At 41.8% G+C, this 11,081-nt stretch overlaps 1 long non-coding RNA gene across 1 annotated transcript; it reads left to right on the forward strand.

Moving 5' to 3' along the window:
* Positions 1–613: 613 nt before the first annotated feature.
* On the forward strand, positions 614–10,586 carry LOC139741944 (uncharacterized). Its single transcript, XR_011711651.1, has 4 exons — positions 614–658; positions 4,375–4,429; positions 8,610–8,708; positions 9,991–10,586. It is a non-coding gene; the product is annotated as an uncharacterized lncRNA (long non-coding RNA).
* The last annotated feature ends 495 nt before the right edge of the window (positions 10,587–11,081 follow it).

The raw sequence follows: 11,081 nt of genomic DNA on the forward strand, positions 1-11,081 counted from the left end.
CTTTTCAGGCCGGGATATAGTTTCAAAGATTTTCGCAGCAAACAGCTCTTATTTACACCTTTGCATAAATTATTCCTACGGAAATTGACTTTTGTTTTATATTTCGCATTGAGTTAAATTTTATTTCATTTAACGTTCATGAGTAAAAAAAAAAATATATGCTCGACGTTTATAAAAAGTTCGAAATAAATCTTCAAGATTGCTCGGAAAACGACGGCTTCAAATCCCGATCATCAAAGGCACAAATGCACCTGTGGAATTAGAAATTCCGTATAGAAAACTGCCAGCTGTTTGGAAAATAAAAATAGCCAATTCGAACTCCTGGGGGGTGTTTCATCAACGCTTGTCAGCGCCGACAACTGTCGCCACTGACCAATTTCAGCAAAATCCTTGGTTTTGATTGGCTGAGATGCTCTGGTCACTGACTGTTACTATGGTGATTCAAGTTGTCAGCGCCGACAAACGTTGATGAAACACCCCCAGCTCTTGAATTTCCATGGTTCACTCGTGTCAACATTAGACCTTTGCTGGTTATGAGCGATATGCGAGGGCTTGTTTTATTCAGTTCAGTATCTTTTTTGGAGGTGAGCCCTCAACGTTCAATTACACTGCAGTAAAAATGGCCCCCGCACCGGTAGCCGTGTCGCCGCTCATCAAGGTGAAATACTCCCTAGCAGTGCTTTTTATGTATTATTGTTTCTCACACACGATGAAATTGTATAGTTGATACTATTGTTTCTTCAGTTGTTTGTTCTTGATGTGTCATATGGGTTTATACGTTTGTGTAATCCATGTGAAAAATGGCACTTGGTCTCAGTCGGTGATTCATGGTACCGGTAGATCTACATGCGTTTCTACATGGGGTGGGTTTACAGCCCACTGGCGCTGCATGTTGCAGCGCAGCACTGGCACCGCACTAACTGCGACCATTGTAGCAGACATGATCATGACAGGCGAAGTGTAGCGCCTAAATATGAATATGAAATCGCAAAAATTCTGTAATATGAAGACTTACAGGTGAAGTTATAATGTTGAAGACTGACTGCGTTCAACTTTTGGTTCTGTCAATATTCCATTTCTGCTCGAATTGATGATAAAGTGGGAGTAGTGTCCACTTCACAGCGTAAAATACTTACTGACTACGCCAGGCTGACGATGGGCTTGATTCAGGTGGATTAATACAGGTGTATGCCTTGTAGTACTTTCCTTTCCCAAACCGTGAGTCCATTCAGCATCAAGTCAAGGTCATGGGGGTCAATTGTCACCTGATACAGAGTTGGATATGTCAGTCAGGTGACCCCCTAGTCAGGTTAAAGTCACAGTCCGGGTCTGGTTAAGGTCGTGAGGTACAGTAGATAAGAGGGGAAGTTAAAACCAACCATCCCCCCAAACCAAATCCCACTACAATGAGTTAAATACGACTCGGTCGAAAGGAACTTGGGAGAACGACATCTTATACAGTCAATGGATTTGAAATTTGTGCGCATGCGCTGGCCGTCAATTCATCTGTACAGCTGTAGCTTTATGGCAAGGCCGTATCATACTGTTGCGGCAAACCCTCTCGCTGTATATTGCGTTGACCGAAAGATCGGTCTGTATCTGTCCGTCGGGGAATGTTCCGCGGAGACTGCGTCTGGCTTCACGGATCCCCTCCGTATACAGACCGAAGTCAATGATGCCAGCTCCTGTGTGGCAGTAGCGCACAGATCAAACGTTACGATAAACCAAATTTCAGACAGCTTTTTTACATTCAAACAAGTTTGACATGACATGACACATTATGCAGCAATATTTGGGGTTAATTTTTCACATTTTGCAATCGAAATACTCACAGTAACGCGGTTATAATGCAGAAATTTTATCCATATTGCAACATCGCCGTTCGCTAGCTGACGGTCGCCATTTTGAATCTGTAAACCAATCACACGCGAGGTACTTTATTAAGTGAAAAAAACACGTAGAAACTATCTCGCATGTGATTGGCTAATAGATTCATACTGTATGTTTCTGCAGTTTGAATGCGACGACGCGACGGGCTGGTTGATGTGTGTTTTGTGTTGAAAATTCGACCGAAATATTGGATTATTCATTAATCTGGTGAGTGTAGTCTATTCTTGAATAGTTGATTTAACTATTCAAGCTTAAATTTGCTGACCTAGGGCCGTGAATTAGACGCAATCGAGAAGGGTGAGGTACCTCACCCAATTTTCCATAGAGACAGTGGTTAAGAACATCCACACAGCAATGGGTACTACAACCTTCCGTCTGTCTACGGAGGACGGCGTTAATGGCAAAATACAAAAGAGTCCTCCGGACAGACGGATCTTTCTGTCTATATATTGCGTTGCTTTCTGGGTGGGTGCGCGCGCGCAGGCCTTGACAGAAGGCTAAAAGCATTGCGACTCCGCCAGCCAGCACATGAATATTTACGTGCGCAGTGTACTGCATACTGATTTCGAAAATTGTGAATGGGATGGGGAGCTAGGAGATGGACCTGTAAAAAAAACGTTTTTTCAAGATCATTGGACCAGTGTGAACAAGAACAAGGTGAACGGATGGTACGAATTAGATAAGAATCGTATGTATACTTTAAAAGTAATTTTTTTTCTAGTGAAATTTGAAATTTACGGAGGCGCGAAAATCTGTGACAGACTGTGTATGTTTTTCAAGCTTACCGATATAGCACTCTATTGACTCAGGATGCTCCCACAGTATAACTGTGTACATGGAGCGTCCCAGGGTTAGCACCGCACCAGCCAGGGCCAGGGAGGGAGGTGGGAAATTTCCCACCTCCGTGCCCTGGGCCCTGCACCAGCAGCGTGCAGTGTGGTCAGTGACAGTGTAAGTTACTGTAACTGCGAAACACAGCCCGAACGCCGAACGCGAAGTGTTCAGGCCGTGTTATGTAGGGAAGGATATCGAGTCACAGTCAACGGTAGAGCCCTAAAATAGACTCTAACACGTTAGAGGGTAGATTCGCGGGTAAATTCCAACGTAAGTGCTTAAAAGTTCTTTAATTTGAATACTTTCAGATTTGGTGCAATTGTTGAGGATACTTGCCTTGGTACATTTTTCTCCTCCGGCTCCAGTGGTCCATTTCTGTAAATATTGGAGACTTTAAATGATCTGGTCAAGAGGAATCTGTAAGAATGACAACTGCTCCGTTCGATGGATGTGAAGCCTGTGCGCATGCGCTAACCGGAGTGCAATGTTGCCTTTTCACAAGGGCAAGGCCTTCTCGCTGTATTGCGTTCCTTTCTGGGTGAATGAGTTAATGAGGAAGCGATACCAGGCGAGTGCACAGCATGAGAGCGAAAGGGCCTTGTCCAAAGGTGAAAAACATTGTGCCGTTCATGCATATTATTGATATCGCCAATGCGCTATGTCAGTCCGGGAAACCCGCTCACGAGGACTGCTCCTGCGTACGAGCACTGCCCCGCCTCGCGAGACTCACTTTTTATTCATCTCACATCTGACATATATATTGTTGCAACTTTGCACGGTGATTTTTTGTTGCACACACATGTCCACTATCCATGATGAAAATAAAAAATTCTGTCAGGTTTTAAAAAAAAAAAAAAAAATCAAGTTTTAATAAACCGATGCAGAGCGACCCATCAAAACACGGGCGCCAGCATGTTCGCACAATGCAAGACTACCGCACCTAGCGTAGCGGCCTGATCCGACTAAATATTTTTTTTTCTTTTTTCTGCGGCTCTCACCTCTCCGCGCGCGAATCAGCCTCATGAAGCTGAAGTCTGACATCTTTTTACAAAAATTCGTAACGAGAAAAATAAAATCAGTACTAACCTGATCTCGTGCATATATCAATTCCAAATTACTATTCCACAATGATAGAGTAAGTGGGTACTCCAGTTGTTAGCAAACTAATCACTTTCAGAGACTCCAACCCCAAGCACCTTCTGATCTGGAGATTTTCCGCCTGAAATCCCTAGCGAGCGGGAGACTTTAACTTGATGTGTGCGAAGTGCGAAGTTTTAGGATTCTAGATCCTCTTTCCGTGCTATACTGCTATCTAAGGCTTTAGTTTTCAACATACGTTGACACTAAGTTAGAAATCATTTCAAGCGGGAGACACAGAGCCAGGGCGGGAGAAATTAAATCTCAAGCGGGAGAATGGGAGATTTAGCAAAAATGAGCTTTCGGCGGGCGATCTCCCGTCGAAAATGGGAGAGTTGGAGTCTCTGCACGTCATAGGTATGACAAGTTCGCTTCCTTCGTCAATTCCGCCAGCTAAGCATGGGCATCTGTGCCAAGTAAACTTGGGATGTGTTCGATGAAATTTGCCTCTTTTGGATCCCAGCCATGCTTTCATGAAGTCTTACTTTTTGTAGTATTTTCTCTTTCCTCCAGTTTGCAAGGTATTCAGCCCTGCTGATTGGCATCGCATATGGATCAAAACACAATAGTAAGCTCACAGTTTTCTATGTGTTGTATGATTTCAGCTAATTTTCTGTCAGACTTGCTGTTTTTACAGGACTTTACAGAAATAAACTTTACAGTAATATTAGATGTTTTTATGCCTCCGCCACGAAGTGGTGCCGGAGGCATTATGTTTTCGGGTTGTCCGTCCGTCCGTACGTCCGTCCGTACGTCCGTACGTCTGTACGTCCGTCCGTCCGCTTTCGTTTACACGATAACTTGAGTAATATTTTCTGGAATTTTACCAAACTTGGTCCAAGTATGAAGTATGATGGGGCAATTATTTGATTAGATTTTGGGTGAAATCGGCTAAAGGTCAGAGGTCAAAGGCCAAGGTCAAATCATGAAATTGTATCCGTTTACACGATAACTCGAGACTGGATGGAGTGAATTTTACCAAACTTTGTTGGAGGATGATGTATGATGGGACAATTACTTGATTAGTTTTTCAGTGAAATCGGACAGAGGTCAAAGGTCAAAGATCAAGGTCAAATCCTAAAATTTATCTGTTTACGTGATAACTCAAAACTGGATGAAGCAGCTTTCACCAAACTTGGTCCAAGGATGATGTATGATGGGACAATTAGTTGATATGATTTTAGTGACATTGGCAAGAGGTCAAAGGTCAAAAGGTCAAGGTCAAATGCTACAAATGTTTCAATTTCCCCCATATCTATACAATGCCCAAAGGTATTTTCTTGAAACTTGGTGTGGACATGTACTACTGCGTAAAGATTCCCCAGAGAGAGTTTCATGTCATAAGGTCAAAGGTCAAAAGGTCAAAGATTAGGTGAAAATGTTGCAATATCACTTTTCTCGCAAATGGTTCAATGTATCTTCGTGGAACTTGGTACATACGCATGTACTGTCTGGCAGGGATTATCTAGGGAATTTAGGGGTCATGGGTCAATAGTCAGGGGTCAAAGGTCAAGGTCAACTCCTCAAAATTTTACTATTTCCCTCATATACTAGTTTATATGCAATGCTTGCATTATTAGTTTCAAAACTTATTACATGCATTACCTAATGGAGATTCTCTTGGAAATTTCCAGCTAGAAGGTCAAAGGTCAAAGGTTAAGGGTCAAAGGCCAGGTTTCATTGCCCCCCCCCCCAAAAAAAAAAAAAAAAAAAATCCATTTTGTACCGTCATTACACTCTTTCTTCATACCTTGGAAATTACTCAATGTATAAACTTATAAAAAGGTCTGTCAGAATTCAAGTAAAAATTCTCAATTCTCCAAATATGTGTACCTGCACTCTTAGAAAATTAAAGCAAACCCAGTTCAAGACATTTCTGACAAACCTGTCATTTCAATATTTTGCCAGTTACGTGAAACTGTCATGGATCACACATTGTGAAGACATTGTACTATACGCCTATTGGGAGAATCATGCATTATGGCGGAGGCATCAGTCGCCATAGCGACATTTCTAGTTTTTTTTTTTGTTTTTAGCTTTAGTTCAAAGTAGCATTCTTTTTCAGTTAAAAGCCCCATGGATCTGGGCTTGTTGAAAAAGGTGACATCAAAATTTTGTACATTCATGTACATACATTTATGTACTTCTATGCATGCTTGAATACATACAGTATACTGTAGTTGCCCTATTGCATTGCCAAGTGATGTAATTTCATTTTTTTGAGTTTCACACGATGACTGTTATTTGTGACATTGTAGAACTTGTAGAAATATTGCCTCTTGTAACTCTTGAAAGGCAAAATACCATACACGATCTACAAGGAGGGAAATTGCCAACTTTTCTCTTCGAGAGGGATGACTTAATTCCAATTTTGTTTCTTTGTTTCTTGAATGGTAGTGTGAGGAATAGATCCAGAACCCCTTAGAAGTATAAATGATCTGCTCATTTGCTGTCTGTTTATTTTTACTATTTCCAACTAAGATTGTGGAAATGTGTGAAATGCAAAGAGAAAAATGATAAGCTGCCAAATTTTGAAAACTGACACTGTCCTGAAAGTTTAAAACATTTAGGTCTGGGAAAACAAAAGAATACTTTTATAAACCATGGATGAGACTGTCATGCTTTCACATGAACATGACAGCATCATTAAATTTTGATTAAATTTAAATTTTAAGTTAGGTAAAGGTTGGTAGCCCTGTATTTTTGCAGGAATCAGTAATGAGTGTGGTACTACAGTTTTTTTTTTTATATATTTGAAATTGATAGTGCCTTATTTTTATCTGAAAAAAAAAACCAAAACAAAACAACAACAACAACAACAGCTCATGCTTTACAAGGCTTTTTAGCTCACCCGAGCCAAAGGCTCAAGTGAGCTATTGCGATCGCCCTTCGTCCGGCGTCCGTCGTGCGTCGTGCGTCGTGCGTCGTCCGTCGTCCGTCGTCCGTCGTCCGTCGTGCGTCGTGCGTCGTGCGTAAACTTTTTACATTTTCATCTTCTTCTTGAAAACCCCAAGACCGATTTTCATCAAACTTGGCAGGTAGCATCCCTAGGGGGTAAGGAACTCAATTTGTTAAAATGGGCACCATGCCCCACCCAGGGGGCCCCCAGGGGGGCCCAAACCCCCCAAAAATAAGGAATCTGTAAAAATCTTCTCTAGAACCAGAAGTGATAGAGCTAAGTTAATACTATGAGTTAGTACATTGATGACTGTAGTTTCAAGTTTGTTCATGGCAAAATCAGGGGTGCCCCCCTTGGGACCCAGGGGAGGGGGGTGGGGAGGGGTTCTAATGGGGCCTAAATTGTACATTTTCATCTTCTTCTTGAGAACCCCATTACCCATTTTCACCAAACTTGGCAGGTAGCATCCCTAGTGGGTTAGGAACTCAATTTGTTAAAATGGGCACCATGCCCCACCCAGGGGGCCCCCAGGGGGCCCAAACGCCCCAAACTTAAGGAATCTGTAAAAATCTTCTTCTCCAGAACCAGAAGTGATAGAGCTAAGTTAATACTATGAGTTTGTACATTGATGACTGTAGTTTCAAGTTTGTTCATGGCAGAATCAGGGGTGCCCCCCTTGGGACCCAGGGGAAGGGGGTGAGGAGGGGTCCTAATGGGGCCTAAATTGTACATTTTTATCTTCTTCTTGAGAACCCCATGACCCATTTTCACCAAACTTGGCAGGTAGCATCCCTAGGGAGTTAGGATTTCAATTTCTTAAAATGGGCACCATTCCCCACCCAGGGGGCCCCCAGGGGGGCCCCAAACCCCCAAAATGAAGGAATCTTTAAAAATCTTCTCTAGAATCAGAAGTTATAGAGGTAAGATAATACAATGAGTGAGTACATTAATGACTGTATTTTCAAGTTTGTTCATAGGAGATCAAGGGGTGCCCCCCTTGGGACCCAGGGGAAGGGGGTGAGGAGGGGTCCTAATGGGGCCTAAATTGTACATTTTTATCTTCTTCTTGAGAACCCCATGACCCATTTTCACCAAACTTGGCAGGTAGCATCCCTAGGGAGTTAGGATTTCAATTTCTTAAAATGGGCACCATTCCCCACCCAGGGGGCCCCCAGGGGGGCCCCAAACCCCCAAAATGAAGGAATCTTTAAAAATCTTCTCTAGAATCAGAAGTTATAGAGGTAAGATAATACAATGAGTGAGTACATTAATGACTGTATTTTCAAGTTTGTTCATAGGAGATCAAGGGGTGCCCCTCTTGGGGGCAGGGGGGGGGTTGGTTGGGAAGGTCCAAATGGGGACCTGAATTGTACATTTTCATCTTCTTCCTGAAAACCTCATGATGTATTTTCATCAAACTTGGCAGGTAGCATCCCTAGGGGGTCAGGATCTCAATTTATAAAAATGGGCACCATGCCCCACCCAGAGGGCCTCAGGGGGCCCCAATCCCCCCCCCCCAAATTAAGGAATTAAACTTAAGAAATTTGGGCCCTTATTGTACAGTTTCATCTTCTACTTGAGAATGCCTGGTCAAATTTTGGTAGAGCTGTGAATAATTTAGATTAGTGACTGCGTGAAAGGTGAACTTGCGATACTCAGGTGAGCGCTAGACCCGCGGGTCTCTTGTATGCAGTTGATATCGAGTTAGCACAAGTATGGGGCAGTCCTACCCCAATACCATGCACATGTTTGTGTTTCTGTACTCCCACCGAGCTTTTGTTGATTTGGCATAGAAGTGGCAGTGAAAATGTTGATGATAAAGATTGCACCTTTGCCTTTTGATGTTTAGAATCATTAGAAAAGAAAGAGGGCCAAATTCTGGATATGAAGGCCAAAGCCAAGGCAGCTGAGGAGCAGAAGGCAGCTCAAGCCGCCGCTGCAGCAGCAGGTAAAGTGTGACAGGTTCTGTTCACTGGTCCCTATCTTCATTTTTAGTATTTTTCAGTAATGACAAACTCAAGAGCACTCATTGAATGAAAGTGTCAGTTCCTTTTGTGGAATATCGGGCAGTGACATTGATGAACAGCTTTATTTGTAATGTTTATAATGTATTTCATAATAATTCTTTTGGGGGATGCAGGCGATATCTTCTTTACATTTCAGTTTGCAATAAGCTGAAGATGATGAATTACGTATCTTTGAGAGGATGAATATCACCAAACATAAAGAGCCTGCGCTGCACTGGCCACTCTTTTGTTGTTTTTATTTCTTGGTTGTCAGAAAATCAAGAGACATTCCCGGCGATTAACGTCTAAAGCTGCATGTTAAAAACAAACAAATAAACAAAAACACTCCCCCCCCCCCATAAAAAAGGGAAAAAAAAAAAAACAAAGCAAAGACATGGTCATCATGTTATTTCCATAATTCCATTAATATGGGGGAAAAATCTGTTATGCAGTAAATTTGCTGTATCTCAAAGTAAGTGTTCAAGTAAAATTAAATTGTTTATCAAGGGTCATTTGATGAAGTTTGCAATCAGTGTAGTTTGCAATAACCTAGTTACCATGGCAGCAACCTATATACTTGCCACTCATTGGTTGTTTCTGTCTGCTGCCATGGCAACTGCATTTTGTACAGCTTACAAATTTTGTTATATTGGGCCCTAGATTTGGTACATGATAGTAGTACAGGTGCTATCATTCATTAAACAATTATGTACTTGCTACATAAAATCAGTTTGGTTATGGTATGTTCACTTTTAGTAACATCATACCTGTTTGATATGAATAACCAATGTATTATTATTTAGTAATAACTCGGTCTGCTAAAAGGAGATATGATACACCAATCATGCAAATTTGCAAAACAGGGGTCGCACTTAACTTTTTTTTAAACTAGCCAGGCGGACTACCTAGAATCAATTTTGACACTGAAGCAATATTTTGGCTAGCCAGACGGACTAGTTACTTCAGAATTTTATGATTTTTAGCTAGTCCGACATGATTTTGGGTGGCCAATGGCCAGCGGACCATCGCCAATTTCGAACCCTGCAAATCCCAAAAAAGAGTGTGAATGAATAGGAATACAGCTGTATTTTTATTGATGTTTGTTGTGATTTTGCCTACACATCTTTCGTTTAAAGTCTTGTGCTGCTTTGTATGCAAAAGTTATATCTGTAATGTGAGAGCCATGCTAACATGTTCTCTCCCTTTCTTTTGATCTCTTGATAGGCGGAGAGGGTAGCATTTTCAACTAGATGTTTTGAAGCGCAGACAGGGTTCCCCCATCAAGCAGTATCAGCTCCTCAGCAAGACCACCAACAAGGAATTTTCCTCCCCAGAGAGCTGTCCAGGAGGCGGACCTCATTTGCGTTATTCATTAGGCGATGTCATCACGTGGACCTTGGAACCTGTGGAACTTTTACTGCTTGGTGGCATCAGTGCAGTGGCTGTCTGTGTTTTGTAATTTGTAATGTGTGGACTGATGTGCAACCTTTTTCTCTCGCCCTCTCTTACCCATACTTTCTCGCAAAAAAATTTGCCACTTGATATTCATGTGGAGAGATACTCTCTCAGGCCCAAGACAAGAACTTTCTTTGCCTGCGGTTCAGTCACACAAAACTGAATACGGCCACTGAATTACGACAACTTGTGGAAACTTCATGGATCGAAGACCACACACTTGCCCCGTGTTGGGGGGAGACCAGCTTCAACATTGACAGCACCACTTTAATACCTCATCCATGAATTCTCAGTTGCACTTAAAATGTTTTGTGTAAAAATGAGATTACAATAAATTTATAGAAGAAAATCACTTCCTTTGTTATCTTTTGTCTTCAGTGAGTCTAGATGGGATGGTGACCTTTCAGGAATGAGTGTCAAAATCTTTGTAGAGAAATTTTTCTCATTATGGTGTGAATGGAAAACTTTTGAATTGCTTGCAAGGAAAAGGCAGGTTTTGATATTTGAAATATGAATTGCCTTTGCTCAAGATCTCTGTGCCACAACAAACATGATTGCAGATTTGCTGTTGATGTGAACGCAATTGAATGCGAAGACCTAGACTGATATACTGATGTACCATATAAAAAGTAGTGTTACCCCACTCCGGCGGGGGTGGACGGAACATAGGTAAACTGAAGGAAAAGAAAATGACGTCCAGTCACAATGGATGCGGGAATGAATGTGTGTTTCTTTATTCTGGTATAAATTATACCAAGTTTCAATAATCATATTAATCGTATATAATCAAGTTAATTATCAACCACTTCTTCTCATCAATACAGTGTGAATAACACATACGGTCTGTTGATACAAATACC

This window comes from Diadema antillarum, unplaced genomic scaffold (genome assembly GCF_040938485.1).
Source record: "Diadema antillarum isolate AM-2024a unplaced genomic scaffold, OU_Dant_1.0 seq00000964_RagTag, whole genome shotgun sequence".
Lineage (NCBI taxonomy): Eukaryota > Metazoa > Echinodermata > Echinoidea > Diadematoida > Diadematidae > Diadema > Diadema antillarum.